The sequence below is a fragment of the Macrobrachium rosenbergii genome, chromosome 33 (genome assembly GCF_040412425.1).
Source record: "Macrobrachium rosenbergii isolate ZJJX-2024 chromosome 33, ASM4041242v1, whole genome shotgun sequence".
Classification (NCBI taxonomy): domain Eukaryota; kingdom Metazoa; phylum Arthropoda; class Malacostraca; order Decapoda; family Palaemonidae; genus Macrobrachium; species Macrobrachium rosenbergii.
Window position 1 is genome coordinate 6,789,592 of NC_089773.1, and position 19,302 is coordinate 6,808,893.

The 19,302-nt window shown below is 40.0% G+C and overlaps 1 long non-coding RNA gene across 1 annotated transcript; it reads right to left on the minus strand.

Moving 5' to 3' along the window:
* Positions 1-57: 57 nt before the first annotated feature.
* On the minus strand, positions 58-15,891 carry LOC136855866 (uncharacterized). The gene is made up of 4 exons (XR_010858155.1): positions 15,756-15,891; positions 12,773-13,047; positions 2,774-2,906; positions 58-512 (listed from the first exon to the last, which is right to left on the minus strand). It is a non-coding gene; the product is annotated as an uncharacterized lncRNA (long non-coding RNA).
* Between the last annotated feature and the right edge of the window lie 3,411 nt (positions 15,892-19,302).

Sequence of the window (19,302 nt, forward strand, 5' to 3'; positions counted from 1 at the left end):
ATGTAATTTTATCAAAGAATATTTAGAATGGAGTCCTTAATAAATACAATGTGCTGGTCATATTTTTATTTTTACTGGAAATGATTATAGGGTTTTTAACAAGCATTTTAGTTAAACTTTTAAATAATTGTCAGAATTTTAAAGCTTCAGCATCATGGAATCCTAGAATCTTTGGATTTTCCACTATGAAATGATGTGGCATTACCCTAAATTTTGCAGCTTTGGATTTTACACTATGAAATGAAGTGGCATTACCCAAAATTTCGCATCAAGTGTACTGCATCGTTAATAGAGTTCAATGTCTAACAGTTTTCTTGCTTGTCATCTTTTATCACCATCCACAATCCTGAATGTAGTCATCAACTAATCTTGTCCTGCCTTTTCTTCAGGAATATTCCACCACTCTGCAGTAGTTTCAATCTTCCAAAAATCTTGCAACACTTTTTGAATTCCTTGCAATGTAACATTCTTCATCTTTTCTTTCTTCTGTGGAATTCTCGATGATGTTACACCTGAAATAAACCAACAAAGTTATTCCTTTTAAATTTCTTTACTGTTCAATCTATACCTGTCAAATTAAGAATTACTTTAAAAATTATCAGATGTTACTTAAGGAAATATAAACAAGTAATAAAACTTTAGAACATTTGATAAATGCAAATTATGACTTGCTCGAAGCCTACAGCTATTTCCATCAAACCAAAATACATTGCTGCTTTTAACATGCAGTTTTAAGTGTAGACACTAGGATGAAACCAGTAACCGAGGAATTAAATTGATAAATGTCAATACCTTAACAATAAACCTTGAAAGGGCTTATAGAGATGACAATGTGATGTACTGTACAATATCCAAGATACTATATAAAAGCTTTGGTGGAGTGAGGTTTTAGGCATAAATTGCTAGTATGCTATATCCCTTCACACTTAAAAGTAACCAGACCCCACCTTTTAATTAGTCGAGTGTCTTGATGGAAACAAAATAAATTTAACCATTAGGCTGGCAAGTTAATTGGAGTAAAGTATGTAGTCACTTCAGGGTAATCTAGTTTACTTCACATAGTATGGCAACTACTACTCAAACTGGAAACACATGGTTAGATGAAGCCCTAATAATTATTGTGGTGTTTTAATTTTTTTTAATTAAGCACAAGATCATGTTGACGAATTGAGATCACCCATTTGATTTGGTCTTAAATGAAACTGAGCTGGAAATAAGTAATGGCAAATAATAAAATAAAATATCTGCTACCCTAGGTGGAGCTAAGTTTTAAGCTTCGATGAAAACACTTACTGCAGTCAATTAATAGTTTAAAAAGTTACCATTCAACTTTAGAGAGACAAGACGTAGGACAGATGTACCTGACCAGATGGAAATTCAAGCACAAAACATGCCATACTGAGGTGACGCCAAAAAATGTGATGTCTAACTCAACTTTAAAAACTACAATGTACAAGAAAGTTTCTCAAACATAGAAGAAATATCTGCAATTTCTGTTTTAAAGAAAATTCAAAAAAAAGGTATGGAGGGACAACAAGATGTTCTTAACAAATGGGGAAATGCAGGATTGGTTTGTTTTTAAATGAAACATGGATTGAAGCAAGACAACGGCAAATGTACACGTAAGCGTGTGGCTGAAAGCAATGCAGCTGAGGGCCAAGGAAATGCCACAAAAACCTTCAGTTCAGTTTGTACTGTGCCATACACAGCACAAAGGAAACCCATATTAAACTACACTGCACACTTGCTTAAAAGCATAGAACTCTATTGTGCTGTTCTACCTCATAAGCACTAGATACTATAGAAGGGGAAAACCAGTCACAGAACCAAAAATTCATGAGGACCTGTAATTCCGTGCACGGAAAATATGCAAGTATCCATAATTCTAACAGGAAAGCTCGTATACCTCCAATGGCTACCAATTTTCATACTTAAAAAACATGACAATGCTGTCAGGAAGGTGAAACCATACAAGGGTCTACAAGCCGGCATTGGCAAAACCAGGAGAGGAATGCCCTTGGCCACATTTCAGTATGGGACAAATTCCACTTTGAGTTTGCAAGTATGACTTGACTTAGCCGTCCTCTCCCTCAATAACTTAAATCACTAAACGAAAGGCATACAAGAATTAAGAGCGAGATGATTGGGTTAATAAATGACCCTCCTCCACCCCACAGGAAATAAGCCGACTGCTAAATTGCAATGACGATCTGGCGCATCTCTTTCTAGTTACTGCAATGTAATCAAAGAGGCCTCTCACCTGGAACTTACTGAAACTTCAACTGAGTAGAGATCCTGAGCTGGTTGGACAAAGTACGTACACAAGAGAACGGGCACATGGAGAAGTGTTAGAGATAAAGAACACATTAGGCCAGCCATACTTTAGCGTGCATGTACAAAACCTCATCGAAGTGGGCATCAACAGCCAAGTCGCTGGATAACCCAGATAGGAAAGAGAGCCAATTAAACTCGCCCTTAAATTTGACTAAGGAACCATCTGTCAGGAATGATTCCAAAAATAGGAATATGAATTCAACTAAGTTCACCTGGAAGGCAAACTTTCCAGAAAATACACTTACAAATTGCAATTTAACCATTAAAATGAACCACCAAGGTCAGCAGTTTCAATGAGTAACTTGAACAAAAACTAATTTTTAATCAAATCATGTTCTGCACTTACATTAAAAGAGTATGTAATGTCAATAACAATAAAACTATTAACATCTAAAATTTTAAAGCCTTCAAATGTGGAACCTCAAAAATAAAATCTTACCTTAAATATTAAACTTAAAAACCAAATGCAGAGGCATGGATCCACTTCTATCCAATACGCAGAGGCATGAATCCACTTCTATCCAATACATGTTTCAATCGCTGTTGAAATTTGGTTCTGTTTGGTCCCCTTGCTGAAATAGAAAAATCAGATTAAAACCAAGAAATGGATATCTTTTTCTAAGTCTTCACAAATGACAATATTCACCCTTTAGTGTCCAGTGTTTACTTGACATATCCTCAATTTTTCACCCTAGAACCTAAAAGAAATTGGAATATCAATTACCCCACAAATGCTCAATACACTCATAAAATTGTACACATTCTCAATGGGAAAAGTTTCCCATCCCGTCAAAATCTTACTAAGACACCCTAAGGAAAAGAACTAATGCAAATGAAGCTTCAAAATAAATCTTTAGTATTAAGTGACTGTGTTCTGGAAGATAAAACTACTCTCTATTAGTTTTGATGGCATTTATATCCACTCACAGCAATGCCCTTTGGTCAAATTGCTGATTGTGCAAATTACTGACAGACTGCAGAGCTTGAAAATGAACTGCAAATGTTTGAATGGTGCTATTAAAATTTATAAAAGAAAAGCCCCTTACATACTTCCCTTTAAAAACAAAAATACTTAAAATACCCTATGTCCACATTAGATGTGAAACTAGCTTTTTAAATATACTTTACACTTCCTTTTTGTCCTTTATGTCTCACATGTAAGCATAAGATACATTATGTAATATTGCAGTGCAAGAAATTCATAGGTATTGCACAATACCACAATGTATGGTACAACAAAGTTATTCTTGTTTAGTAGTGAATGCTATATGAGCTACCTCACAGACTACGATTCTGTAAGTTCTACTTCGTGTAGTAGGATATGATCCCTTATTGTATGCTTAAAACTTCGATGCTTATATATTTTGTATTCCATCATTTATACGCTTATATATACTTTGTAACTCTCTTCTTGTCTCTCACTATGATGTACACTGCCCAATAAACAGCAGCCTAAGATTACGTTTATATCTTCCTACATCCAGGATGTTCGGCAACAAGAATGGAATAGGTGCTAAACAACCAATACAGTAGATACTAACAACCAATCATCTTGTTCCTGAGGTAATCAAAATAACAAATGGAAGGTGGCAACACAACTACCATAAACAACACTCATTGAACACTTCATCTAAAAAAAGATAACATGACATTTTTATTCTAAAATAATGTTTAACACATACTTACCTGTTAGTTACATATAGCTTTAGTCTTGACGTCACGGCAAAATTTCAAAACGCATGGGCAGCGCCAGTCCGAATATCGGGTGATCGCCTTACCTGCCCTCTGTCGGGGTACTAGGAACTATTCCAACATGCTTCAGAATAATTTGCCTACCTGTCCCCGTGGGGAGGAGGGTGGGCTTTAGATATGTAACTAACAGGTAAGTATGTGTTAAACATTATTTTAGAATAAAAATGTCATTTTAACACATACAACTTACCTGTTAGTTACATATAGCTGATTGACACCTTTAGGAGGTGGGGCAATGACAGCTAAAAAGAGTTGTTGGAAACATTAAGGTTATCAATGTAGAAAATTTCTTAGTTCCTCACCTGCTAAGGTAGCTGATTCCACAGTTACTGCCTCAGTAACCTGCTATCCTCAGAGCAACCATGGGGTATAATGACCTGGTCGCAGATTGCTTAAGCTGGGTATCAGTCACCTAGGACATGGCCGTGACAATACCACAAGTATGCCCCTGCTCAGGCGCAGCACAAACATCATGAATTACAAAAGGGGTCACCCAACACCAAAGAAAAGTATAACCATAAAAACCAAAACCAACTGTGGGGTAAAACTAACCAACACTTACCCTCACAGACAACCGTAAAAACCTTCACACTCCAAAAACAAGTAAGTAAAGGTAGGTTAATCCTCCTTTACCCCTTTACCCATTACCGTGCCAGATACAACAAAGGTCCCTAACGTGCTGCACTCGTTAAACACTGTCTGCACTTGCGAGAGATAATGCAAAGCAAATACAGACTTACACCTCCAGTAGGTTGCTTGCACAATATCTTGAAGGGAGAGGTTCCTTTTATAAGCGAGAGAAGTAGAGATAGCCCTCACTTCGTGAGCCTTCACTTTACACATTTTCAAATCATTCTCTGAAATATTGGAGTGAGCTTCAGAAATCAGATCTCTAATAAAAAGGACATGGCATTCTTGGACATTGGTCTAAGAGGGTTCCTGACCGAACACCATAAGGAATCTGAAGGACCCCTAATATCTTTAGTCCTTCGCAAATAATATTTCAAGGCTCTGACTGGGCAGAGGAACCTCTCCTGCTCCTTACCTACCAATTCCGACAGACTCGGAATCTCAAAAGAGCGAGGCCACGGGTGCGAAGGGGTCTCGTTCTTGGCCATAAAAACAGTTTGAAAGAACAAATTGCTTTTGAAGCAGAGAATCCTACTCTCTTATCCAAGGCGTGGATCTCACTGATTCTCTTAGCTGTAGCTAACAAAACTAAAAAGAGGGTTTTCCTCGTAAGATCTCTTAAAGAAGCAGAATCCATAGGTTCAAATTTCTCAGACATAAGCCACTTCAGGACTACATCAAGATTCCACGAAACAACTTTAGCATCTGACCTCTTAGAGGTACCGAAGGATTTAATAAGGTCCGTTATATCTTGGTTATTAGAGATATCCAAACCTCTGTGACGAAAAACAGTAGCCAGCATGCTACGATAACCTTTAAGTGTGGATACAGAAAGGTTCTTATTCCCGAGGAACAAAAGAAAATCCGCAATCTGCGTCACCGAGGTTCTGGAAGAGGAAATGTCATGATCTTTGCACCATGAACGAAACATATTCCACTTGGACTCATAGACCTTGATCGAAGATGGTCTTCTGGCTCTAGCGATGGATTGAGCCGCTTTCTTCTTCGAAAATCCTTTGCTTCTGAGTAGACGTTCGATAGTCTGAACGCAGTTAGCCGCAGACTTGACAGGTTTTCGTGAAATCTCCTGAAGTGGGGCTGTCTGAGTAAATCTACTCTGTTTGGAAGGCTCCTCGGGAAGTCGATCAAGAGATCCATGAGAACTGGGAACCAATCCCTGGAAGGCCAGAAGGGGGCTATCAACGTCATCCTGGTGTTGGAGTGGTGCTGAAATTTCCTCAACACCGCACCTAACATCTTGAACGGCGGGAAGGCGTAAAGGTCCAGACCCGACCAATTCAGTAGCATTGCGTCCGTCTGGAAGGCTGCTTGGTCCGGGACAGGAGAGCAGAAGATTGGGAGCCTGTTCGACTTGTTCGTCGCGAACAGGTCTACCAGAGGTTGACCCCAAAGTCTCCACAGCGACTTGCACACTTCTTCGTGCAAAATCCACTCTGTGGACAGAACCTGGTGCTTCCTGCTCAAGGAGTCCGCTCTCACGTTGAGGGCTCCCTGAATGAATCTCGTTAGGAGCAGAATCTTGTGCTTTTCTGCCCACAAAAGGAGGTCTCTTGCTACCTCGCTGAGGGAGTAAGAATGAGTGCCCCCCTGTTTCTTTATATAAGACAACGCTGTGGTGCTGTCTGAATGAACCAGAACTGTTTGTCCCTGTACGAAAGGTAGGAAGTGTACGAGACTCAGGTGGATTGCTTTCAACTCCTTCTTGTTGATGTGCCATTCTTTTTCTGTCGCATTCCACAAACCTGAAATTTCTTTTACCCCCAACGTCGCTCCCCATCCTACTTCCGACGAGTCTGCAAACAGTTCGTGGTTCGGTTCGACGGAAAAGAGAGAGACCTTTCTCTAATTTTCTTCGATCTAACCACCACCTTAGATCCTCCTTGATACGGTCCGAGATTGGAAAGGAGAAGGAGTCTGGAAGCGTTTTCCTGTTCCATTGCTCCCTGAGGTAGAATTGAAGGGCCTCATGTGAAGTCTCCCCAGGGAGACAAACTTTTCTATTGACGCCAGAGTTCCCAGGAGGCTCATCCAAGCCTTTTTGTGAACAGGTATCCATATCCAGAAAGTTCTGGACTTTTATGAGACAGTCCGAGATTCTTTGATCTGACGGAAAAGCCAGAAAGGAACTGTTTCCAGTCTCACTCCTAAATAGATCCTGGATTGTGAGGGAGATAGGTGAGACTTCTTCCAATTGATTAGAAGTCCTAGCTTCTGTGTCAAGTCGAGAGTTACTTTCAAATCCTCCAAGCACTGAGACTGAGACTGGGAACGAAGGAGCCAATCGTCTAGATAGAGAGAGATCTTTATTCCTCTGAGATGAAGAGCTTTGGCAACAGTGGACATAACTCTTGTGAATACTTGAGGGCTGTGGACAGACCGAAGCACAGAGTCCTGAACTGATAAGTCTTCTCCTGGAAAACGAAGTTAAGAAACTTCCTGGACGCGGGATGGATCGGAATGTGAAAGTAAGCGTCCTGCAGATCTATTGAGACCATCCAATCCCCCGGACGAAGAGAATTGAGGACGGATTGCGTCGTCTCCATCGAGAAACTGGTTTTCTCCACGAAAAGGTTGAGAGAACTTACGTCCAGGACTGGTCTCCAGCCGCCTGAGGCCTTTGGAACAAGAAAAAGGCGGTTGTAAAAGCCTGGAGAGTTGACTTCTTCCACGATCTCTATCGCTCCTTTTAAAAGCATGGAGTCTACTTCCGCACTCAGAACGAGCATTTCTCTAAGTTGCTGGAATATGCTGTCAAAGCTAAAGGTTCTGTTGCAAGAGGGGGCCTCTTGAGGAAGGGGATAGAATATCCTTCCTTTAGCACGGACGTGGTCCACTGGTCCGCTCCGATCTCCTCCCAAGTTTGCCAGAACTGCTGAAGTCTGGCTCCTACTAGTGCATGGAGGACATGCAGATCACTTTTTAATTGAGGGTTTGATAGCCCTGGAGACAAATCTTGCTTTGCCCCGGAAACTAGATCCTGTACGGGTGAGGGGCCTGCCACGAAAGGGCCTATTTTGATTAACTAGAGGACGAGTTTGCGCTGGCAGAGAAGGTTGAGGAGCTTTTGGTTTATTTAGAGGATTGCCAAAAGGTCCTGTGTGGACTTCTGAGTAAGGGATTTCGACACTTCGGCCACAAGTTCTTGAGGGAAAAGGTACTTCTTATCCAGAGGTGCGAAAAGAAGAGCCGATCTTTGAGTCCTAGAAACTCCACTTGAGCGACAAAAGAGCACCAAAGTTGTCGCTTCTTAAGAACTCCTAACGTGAAGATGGAGGCTAACTCAGACGCACCGTCACGAATCCCTTTATCTAAGCAGGACATAACAGAAGAGAAATCATCGAAATGCGCTTCGGAAAGACCAAAAGACTTTACCTTCCTACCCAAAGCGCCAATAGTCCAGTCCATAAAACTGATGACTTCCAAAACTCGGAAAACGTTCTTCAAAAGGTGGTCCAACTCTGAAGGAGAGAAGAAAATCCGAGCCGAGTTCATCATGAGAACGACGGGTAGAATCAACGAGACTGGAGAAGTCTCCCTGAGAGGAGGCAGAAGCTCCCAGAGAGAAAACTTCCCCAGTGTCGTAGCAAGCCTTCGTCTTAGTAGAAAGCTTAGAAGGAGGGAAGCAGAAAGTGGTTTTCCCCTGATCACGCTTGTCTTCCAACCAGGAGTTCATTTTCTTTAATGCCTTCTTAGCTGAAATAGAAAGCACTAACTTCATAAAGGAAGAGGTAGGAGGCTTCGAGTCTCTTGCGTACTGAGAGAGAGGGGAAGCCGGAGCCGCAGGTGCAAAATCCTCAGGAAAATTATCAATAAAGAAGCGAAGAAGCTTCTTGTAATCCGAGCGAGAGGAGTCTGGTTCGTCTACAGGAAACTCTTCCACAACTTCTTCCTCAGACGAAATAGGAGAAAAACCTTCCGCTTGCACACACACATCCTGTGAAGGAGGAGTAGGAGCCTGAATAAGAGCTTGAGGAGGAGCCTGAGCCTGGTAGGCGCGCCACAAGAGGAGCCTGAACTGGCGCCACAAGAGGAGCCTGCGCCACAAGAGGAGCCTGCGCCACAAGAGGAGCCTGAACTGGCGCCACAAAGGAGCCTGGGATGGCGCCTCACCTGGCGCTACCTGAGGCGCTTGAGCCTGAGAGAGCGCTAAATCTTGAGGGAGCGCCTGAGCCTGACTAGGCGCAGAGCCTGATCCTGAGCCTGAACCAAAGGAGGATCAAGAGACACAGATCGAGGAGGAGCTTTTCGTACTGGGCGCTCCGTGAGCTCGAGACGAAGGAGGAGGCATCAAATACACTTCAGAAGGCTTTGCTGGAGAAGAACCAGGCCTTCCGAGCCCGCCAAGAATGCTTCCAATTTTCTTGTGCATCGCTCAAGAAAGTCATGAGTAGACGAGGATCCAACTGGGGAACGATGATCAGTAGAGCCAGGATCGTGATGAGGAAGAGCGCGAGACGCCACAATAGGCTTACGTGAAACCAACGGAGAAACACCGGGAACGCTGGGCAATACCGAATGGGAAGTCTTATACCTCTTGCGCACATGAGCCTTGCGCCTGGGAGAAGATTCTTCTGACGACGAAAATCTCTCGGACTCTCCCAAAAACTACAGGAAGGCTGTGATAAGCGAAATGGCTTCTTCTTCTGAACCGCTGAAGGCGAAAGATTCCTGGACCTCTTCAATGGTCTAGACTCGTCGGAAATCTCCAGCCTCTGCGAGGCGAATCACTGGAGCTTGAAGAAAGACACTTCCTTGAGTCGCCTTTCCAACGGCGCTCTGAAACAGCCTGGGAAACAACAGGACTGTTCGAGGGGGCGGCTGCTCGTGAGCAGACCCCACTCGCCTCCCTTGGACTTTCAGCATGTCTTCTCCCAGGAGCAGGGGAGCTTGACAGAGGCTTAGGTCTAGGAGAACGAGTAGGCCGAGCAACCACCTCCTCCACCACACTAACACTTTGCACTGCACTTAAATTATTCACAATATTTTGGAAAGAATCCATACGCTCATGAAGGGATTTCACGTTAACGCCAATATCCTCCATGGCGCCCACAATAAGGTTAAATCTGGCGTCCATCTGGACTTGATACTCAGACACGGTAACGGGTTCAGGGATATCAGAGTCAGGAATAGGAATATTAGTAGCCACGGGGATATTAATAGAAGTTTCCTGCATAGCTAAGGGAGATTCGGTTTCTGAGAGAGAGAAGAAGAACTTCTAGCTAAAGCTTTCCTGGCTCTATCTTTCTCAAGCTTCTTTACATACTTAGATAGAGCCTTCCAATCTTTTTCAGTCATACTGACACATTCATCACACTTCCTCTCATATGAACATTCCTGACCTCTACAAGCCACACAAATTGAATGAGGATCAAGACTAGCCTTGACCAACCTCGTCTTACAGCCTTTGCTGCATACCCTAAAGGTATAAGACCCAGAATCTGACATAATTATCAGAAAACCTGACTAAATAGGTGACAAATAACTGGCAAAGCCGCAAACCAACAAGAGAGTACTTCACCAAGTGAAAACAGCTCGATGTAGGCAGATACAATGAAATTTCGCTCGAGTACCGACAACAATGTCGCCGGCGTGACGGCAAAATTATTCTGAAGCATGTTGGAATAGTTCCTAGTACCCCGACAGAGGGCAGGTAAGGGCGATCACCCGATATTCGGACTGGCGCTGCCGCGCGTTTTGAAATTTTGCCGTGACGTCAAGACTAAAGCTATATGTAACTAACAGGTAAGTTGTATGTGTTAAATTAGGCATTCAATTCAAAATTAGCTTAGATAATTTGGATGCAATGAGCAGGACCCTCTAGTGGATGCACAAATTAAATGCTATTCACATAATTCAGATGGCGAACTCTTGTAACAAATGAAAATGCAAGAAATAAGAGCGCTAGACTGATGTGTACATGTACTCATGTAGCTGAAAACATCAGTTCCTGAGTTCTAATGAACAAACTATGCCAAGGGACCTAGATAGAAAAAAAACCAAAAAAAAAAAAACAACACTTGCAAAAGAGCAAGAGACTGAATAATTCATGGCAATAGCTTTTGAGTGAAGCCAGGATAGATGGTTAAGGCAGTGAACACATCTGTTTAAACAATCTTTAAAAAACTTCATCAAACAAAGAGCACAAGGCATAAACAAACTTTGGAAGGAGGCATTACCGTCCTGTGTCACTTCTGAATGGTTCTAGTAAAATGGTAAAAACATCATGCACATTACTTATTTAATTAGACAGTAAAACCAGACAGTGTGCAATTAAATGAGTACATTCCTAATCTTATTAGGTATTAATTAACCCAAGTAGCTTGTAGAAAAATGAAAAAGCTTAGAAGTGATCCAGCATTACAATTTAGAGTAGTCTTAAGGGGAAAAGTTCATGTCATGCAAATTACTGGTCACTTATACTGGGATTCCAGCAATTAAGAAATGAGTAGTAAGTGTAATATCCTACTAAAAGACATTACGAAAGGTAAAGAATTTTTGTTGCAGAGGGAGCTTGTTCAAGTTCATGTACTGATGATCAAGTTCCCAGCAAAACTGTTGTTAGCTAACATTATGAACACTGGACAGTACAGTACATGTCACACATGAGCTGGTGGTCACTGTAAAATGATTACAATTAAGGAGCCTAAAAGAGCACAAATACTTATAAACAACAAATTTTAAATATCTTGCATTTCTCCTAGAAATACAAACCCTCTTACTATGCAATATCCTTGGCTACTGCTGGTCCAGTGGCTGACGCTTGGTAACAGGTACTTCAATGGCAGAAACAAGTAAGGGGTAAGAGAAACATACCCACTCAGTCAGTTGTGTAGCATCACTTTTTCCTGCAATGGCAGGGCAACTGAGGTTGTTCAGAGGTAGGAATTATGATGAAATACCTCAGGTTTGTACATCCTGCCATGTGTGATGCTGAGGGTGGCAGGGCTCCATGGCAGTATGACTTGCTGTACACTCATTCAAGAGAAAAAATGACACCATGGGTTTCCTGTTTAAAGTGGGAAAACTTTCTCTGCAAGTAGCATGATAAGAATACCCTGAGATCTACGCCTTACCACCCACCCACCCACCCATTGTATTAAAAGGTGAATCTCATACTATTTCACCTTAAGAACCATGAAATGTTTTCCTGAGTGTCTATCAAACAGATTGCGTGTTGCAGGAATGTAAAGGAAAAACTTTTATAACCGAGTAAGCTGAGTACCAGTGTAAGACATGTTAACTGTTTTTAAAGAAATTTCACTGGCTGATCAAGAGTTCAAGCTAATACCCAAAGTTTAAAAAGCATTTGGTGATAGGTGAAGGAGTAAGCACCGATGCTTTGATACAAAACTTACCATATCACACCACAAAACCAACTCTCACCTTGAAGAAAGAAGTCTGTCATAAACATGAGGTATATCACAAGTCTTAAGAGTATAAGAAACATACTTCCAGTATTCTCAAATGAACCTGAAAAGGTATGGTAGCATAAGGGCAACCATTCCACTCACTTCTGCACAACACGTGACTTGGGGAAACACCATGATTAACTTGTTGGTAACCACCCTTTATTAAGGTGTTTGCTTTTCCTCTAAATTTTTCATGTACCTTGCAAATTGAGCATTCATGGCAGGACAGGACCAAATGAGAAGGAAACCTGAAAAACATTGTGTTAACCAAATTTCATCGTATTGTACTTCTTTGTACCTTCACTTCATGATTCTTTGGGAATAATTTCTAAACATTTCATGACACTTACACTTTGGCAGAGCTGCACATCGAAGGAAAGCCATGCTCCGGTTTTGAGAGAGAGAGAGAGAGATAGAAAAAAAAAAAAAAAAAAAAATCCTGCACCTGTTACAAAATCCTATTACTAAGCTAAAACTAAATAATACCTTTAGTTATCATATGCGGAGATATTCTCAATTTTGCTCAAGATATTTCCACATCTTTTTAAAATCTCTTACTTGCCATCTGGCACAAAAGTCACTGAATTGCAACAAACCATTATGTTCACATTTTATACAGTACTTACTTCCAGATTCTATGTTGGATCAAATTCTTCATAATGTTGCTGGGTATGCTTGCCAAGAATTTTGCAACTTGGAGTAGAGGTAAACTGAAAAATGCTTAAGCAATCCATTCAGTGGTTTTTTGTTCTACTGGATGTTTTTCAATCTTTCCTCTCTCTTGTTCTATGATATCCACGGTGGTAGGAAATTCACACTGACCCTTCAACCACTGGTGATCAAGTCTTCTCTTTAGAGGATTACACTTCACTGGCAGACAAGTTCTATGCTGCAAGGAAATCTGAAATAAAATCTTTATGTCAACAATGTACACGGTAAGATGATTTGGTAGAGCAAACTTATATCAATTGGTCCACAAATACAGTTACTTAAAAAGTTTGTAAGCAAGCATGTCTTTGCCGTAAAATTAATGTTTCAGGCACTTAGTCAGCCAGCCTCCAGGAAGACAGCAATTACAATGACGTATCCTCACACAAAAAGATAACCAAATAATAGTTTGGACCACCTTGGAGGACAGCCAAGTTATCCCCACAGGTTTGGAATACTTCATCTTCTTAACCATATTCGAACATATGTGTTACACAAAACTGCCTATTTCCACTCTATCTCCCCCAAACAGTTGAATGATTTAGGGTACCCCCTATCCCTCAAGCTAGGTGATTAATACATATCACCCTTAAGGCCTAACTTCACAAGTAATTTATGGTGATGATGATAAGGACTCTTTGATTTTTTCTTTTTTTCAGGACTTTTGGATGCTTTGTAAACCTCTGGGCATTTCTGAATTCCTCATATGTTCCCGATACGTAATAGCTTTCATTCCTGGAGAACCAACACTCACTCGTGTTGGACCCCAGTTGGGAAAACAGGCTAACTGATTCAGACATTGGACCAGATGTCTGCATGACTAAAACCTTCTACAAGAAAACCTTCGAGAACACATCATACAAGAATAAGTTTAACTTCTGCCCTCAGCAGAGTACCACAAGAGTGCCAAAAGACGAGTCTCCTCAACCATACTCCCTGATAAGGAATACTGGGAAATTCACAAGACAGGCTGCATATACGAGTATACCCATTACAGTATTTGGTAATTCTATGGAAAAGCTCCTGGGGTAGCTAAGTTTAGTACTAGCCCCTTGGGGATAAGTGTAAAAATATTATAAACAAGATGGTAAATTTCTCAAATGATCTCACATGTATATACTGCATAATATACACCCTTCTCTGTACTGCTCAGTAAAAGAACAACACCTCCGTGCAGAGCTCTTCTGTAGAATTACCAAGCAATTTAATCTAAAGCTTCAAGAGGTTAAAGACTAAAGTACCAGTTGCAGATCACATTCAACTGAAACCAACAAAAGCAATAGGCTAACAAAACAGAACCTGCAATAATGACATGTCCACACTGGGGTGAGCCAGCTTACTCCAAGAAGGAGACAAAAACAAGGCTTGTGATTCGCTGAACAGCAGCACCAATGTGCAGTAGATGTACCTCGCTGTCGAACTTTTCAGTTCCAGAGGTCCTTTATTCCTCACACTGTTGGACAGTGGAACAGCATCCCTGAGGACGCAGTAAAATTGGAACCTCAGAAGTTCAAGCGAAGATGCAACGCATTACTACCCGAATACTTTTCTCCTTGCATTTCAATACATTTTTATCTATTTATTAATTCATTTTTTCTTTTTCAATAAGTGATATCTCTTCCTTCTGTATTTCCCTTTACCTCCTCTTACTTCTTCCTAATATGAATATCATATTCTTTGGAAGCTTGAAACTCAAGTCACTGGCCCCTGTGGGCTTGTTCCACATGAATGGGGTTCATCTTTTGAATAATAAGAATAAGCAGGATTTTCACCTCTGCAAGTCAGACCTAACAAAACAGTTGAATCTAACAGCCTGAGCTAAGTCCATTGGTCAATACAGTATCTCAAAGTAATAGCTCTGCACGGACTGTATGGAATGGTTCCACGAATATGAAAGTCATTAGGGAGCCATATGTTCAAGAATTGACTGGCTAGGGAAATCTATTATAAAAGGAACCATACTAATCTGACGTACCCTAACGTAACCTAACCTAGCAGGCTGTGTTACTTAACTGGGGGCTCTGCCCCTGGACCCCCTGGTGAAGGAAACTCTACTTTTTACCAAAGGTTCCCCTATAATACTGCACATGTGCTATAGCATTCCAGGATGGCCAGCATACAAAAATATAATTAGTTCTGAAGTTAATTACAGGTTAATTACAGTTGACCAAGAAAAAATAATGGTAAATTTGGGTAGTTTACAGTTTAGTTGGCCAGGCCGTGCAACACCTGCTACCCGGACTTCAATCACTCTGCCAAGGTAAGTAGTTCCGCGACCCGACCGTGCGACCCCACGCTTTCTGGGTGGTCTGGGGGGGCGGCCAGGTAAGGCACACCGCCCTATGTTAGGTTAGGTTGGTTACATCTGGTTAGGTCAGGACCTGGTACTGTACGAAAAGTTTGTCTTGTTTGTATTCGTCCGCCAGTTTCCTAGTCGGAACCTACACGACAGCCTTGGCCAACTAAACTGTAGGCGCTCTGTAAAATCTTGATGAGCAACCAAAATACTCTAGAAAGAGTCAACTTCCACAGTAATGCCGAACGCGGAGCTCTTACTTAGTTCTACCAATATAAGGATCAACTGGACATGAGGAAAAATCAAGCTAAATAGCAAAGGACCCTAAAAAGGGAGTAAAATTACTCAAAAGAGCATGGGTTTTAATAGGCTACCATGCCTGTATATATAGGAATTATGTACAAAAATTACTATTATATGTAAATTATGGAATTATACAGACGATTTAAAAATTAAATGAAAAATTTTACGGAGTCAGGTCATGATATTATTATTACAGAGGGATGGGCATGTCATACCTGTCAACTATACTCAAAAGATAACACTAATATTTTCTTCCTGAGACATCAAGAATACCAAACAAAAAATATAAAATTTATACTTACAAAACAGATATTCAAGGAATTATACAAATTAAGGCAATAATGGGAGCGTATTTAGTCTTTTTCATCACAAAAACTCTGAAGAAATACGACCGTGGACAAAGATGGAAGGAGTTAGTCTTTCACTCAGTGGTACCAGAATCACGTCGACAATACCTCTTAATGTAAAGAAATCTTTTTCGTGTAAAAAAATAACTTTTTGTATACTTTTTAGATACAAAGAATAATAAATGTTAATATACAGTGTGTATAGCTGAACGGTTTCAATGCACAAATATTTAGGCTAATAAAGGGTGTACTGATGATGATATAACTAACATAGAAGGGTTTATACTGAAAACTTTATGGTAATACATGTTAGCAACTGTGTAATGGTGTTACTCGTTTGGAGTAGTTATTTCTCTTTATTTAAAAAAAAATGAAGAAAGATACGATCGTAATTCCAAACAATAACATAATTTAGGATTTATCAAGAAACAGCAAAATATTAGGTGAGTCCGGAATCATGAGACTTAGGTAACCAGAAATAAAAGGGGAGGAGAAAAAACCTATAGCACCTTGTAACAATTTGTGATAAAGTATATTTTGGTCAGAGTGGCAAATCTTTCAATGAGAGAGAGAGAGAGAGAGAGAGAGAGAGAGAGAGAGAGAGAGAGAGAGAGAGAGAGAGAGAGAGAGAGAGAGAGCAGAACATTCGCCATCACAACCAAGCTTTGGCACTGGCCAAACACTGCTGGAATGACAACCATAACATCGACCTGAAAAATACAGATATTTTTTAATGTAACAACCAGAATAAAACTGCGAGGGCGATCGCAGAGAACGCTCTCATCGTTGAAGATCAATGGGCAGGTTATCCTAGGGATTAAGAAAAAAACAACAAATGCTGGGGAAACACACACACACACACACACACACACACACACACACACACACACACATATATATATATATATATATATATATATATATATATATATATATATATATATATTTCAGTGGGGAACACCTCTTTCCAAGCCAACTCTCCCTTCAAGAGCATCATTTTCAAAAGACATTAAAGTAAAATCATTTCATATCGCTGTCAACATTAACCAAAGGTCTTGTTATTCTTTCCTTTGGTGATCATTACATTCCCTCCTAGACCATGTGACTGCATTAAAACTCCTTTCCAGGTCACTTCGCCGCCCTTGGAGACAAGCCTCAATCATATGATAGCCCCAGGCACTACTTAAGGGGGCTCCTGAGTCAGCTCCACAGGAGCCACTAATACGGGACAGCTGTCCTGAACACCAAAAGAGAAAGTTTGGTGACCATGTGACATGAGATCACCCATTCAGGACTGGAATTTTAGCATGTGGTCAACAAAGTGAAACATGAGGTCAAGGCAGCACGATAGAAAACGGGTGACTCCTGCAAGAATGGGAAATTAATCCGGGTGAAGGGATAAGAGGACCAACACTTGACGCCTCTCATCAGAGACACAATGGACACAGTCCTAACACCTACTACCCTTTGAGCTCCGCTCCCTAAGAGCCATTTCCCAAACCATGTGGCTGACTTCTAGTCCCCTTGATTTCCAGAGCCAATACCCTTAATACTCACCGCCATCATTGGCACATCTATGAGGACCCATCTCTCTGACACAAGTTACTGTGCCAGGAATTCGAGTTTTGCCAGTCAAGTAATTCCTTTTTCCTTTGTTCTTCCATTTTCCGTGTTTCCAACGCAGTGCTCATACAGACCTGATTTTGTTATTATTTTTGTCCATGAGTGAATTTAACAGCGTTGTACCCAAGGATCCGTTGGCACCATCAGGGCATTCTTGAACCCTTAACTGTACTAATTTCGTCAGTTAATCGCATGCATTCTCCATTGCAGATGGAGTTTTCTCATTATGCATCCTTCTGCTTTGATTGTGCTTTCATTGCCGTGGTAAACCCACCGCACTCTGATTCACGGTGCCCTTGAAGTAAAATCCCCAGCATCCAGTTATCATCTGTTCATCTTAATTTAGTTCTCCGACAGGATCCCATTTACCTGTCCTAGTTATTCCCATCTTCTGATCTGTGTTATTGTAAATATATGTGAGTCTAGTTATCCTAAGAGTTTATCTAAAATTCCCCTTTCTAGTAAAGCCCTCAGCTCATTTTCTATTCTTCAATGTTTTACCAACCCAGGGATTCTAGTCAGATTGCATCATCCCTTGTGGTAAGTCCTTCCTGGGTTTAGAATGTATATATATATATATATATATATATATATATATATATATATATATATATATATATATATGTATATATATATATATATATATATATATATATATATATATATATATATATATACATACATTCTCTTCAGTGCATTGGTATACCTGATGAAGATGACAGTATGTCTCCAACGCCTGTATTTTGTAGAGTAAAGTATCTGGAATGTAAACCATCACGTCTTTCTGAAGCCTAAAACGAGTACAGTAATACGAATATATACACAAAGTTAAGTTGTGTGGCCATTTTGTGGTTATACATGTAAATATATATATATATATATATATATATTCTCTCTTCTTTATATATATATATATATATATATATATATATATATATATATATATATATATATATATATATATAGAGAGAGAGAGAGAGAGAGAGAGAGAGAGAGAGAGAGAGAGAGAGAGAGAGAGAGAGAGAGAGAGAGAGAGAGAGAGAGAAAAAGCAAACAAAAATATAAACGCGAATTTTCTCAGCCTCAGATTTATGTGCTTTGACAATCTTTCAGCCACAATTTCCTTCGTTACCTTTATAAAAGATTCCTTCAACTGAAAACTTATCATTCTATCACAGATGTTATTTACTAGTAATATTCCGGCAGTAACGTTCAACCAATCCACAGACCCAATCAGTAACATTTTGAGAAAACTTTTATAACAATTTGAATGCCAAACAAAACATCGTTAACGGAAGGATCTCTGAAGACTAATTTGTTTAAATATTTTAACAACTGTGAGTTATTTCGTACCTTTATGAATATCCAGTAATTGCGGTCTTATTATAACTTCTCTTCAAGGTTGATGCATTTATCATCTAATTTGTTTGCTAAGGTGCATATCTGAAGGACAACATGCGTAGCTCATTGATAAATGTCCCACACATCAGTAAACCTTGATATGATAACATAACCACATATTTATGCTCTCTGTTAAAACCCATATGTTCTGTATGTGTTGTTATATACACAGAAATCTGCTCGTTCATTTCAGATGCCGACATATTTTCTTGTTAATGAAAATGAATGAACAGTATTGACCATAATAATTAAATCACAGATATTTCTGTAAATCTGGAAAACAAAACAAAATTTTCTATGAATTTGTCGACAATTATTAATGATAAATTTTCTATTTACACAGAAATCCCTGTATACATGCAATGCATACATTCAAAATGCCTTTATTTTTCTTTAATAATGACGATGAATGCCCACTATCAACTATAATAGTTAAATTAGATATAAAATATTAAATATTTTGCAAAAGAAACACAAT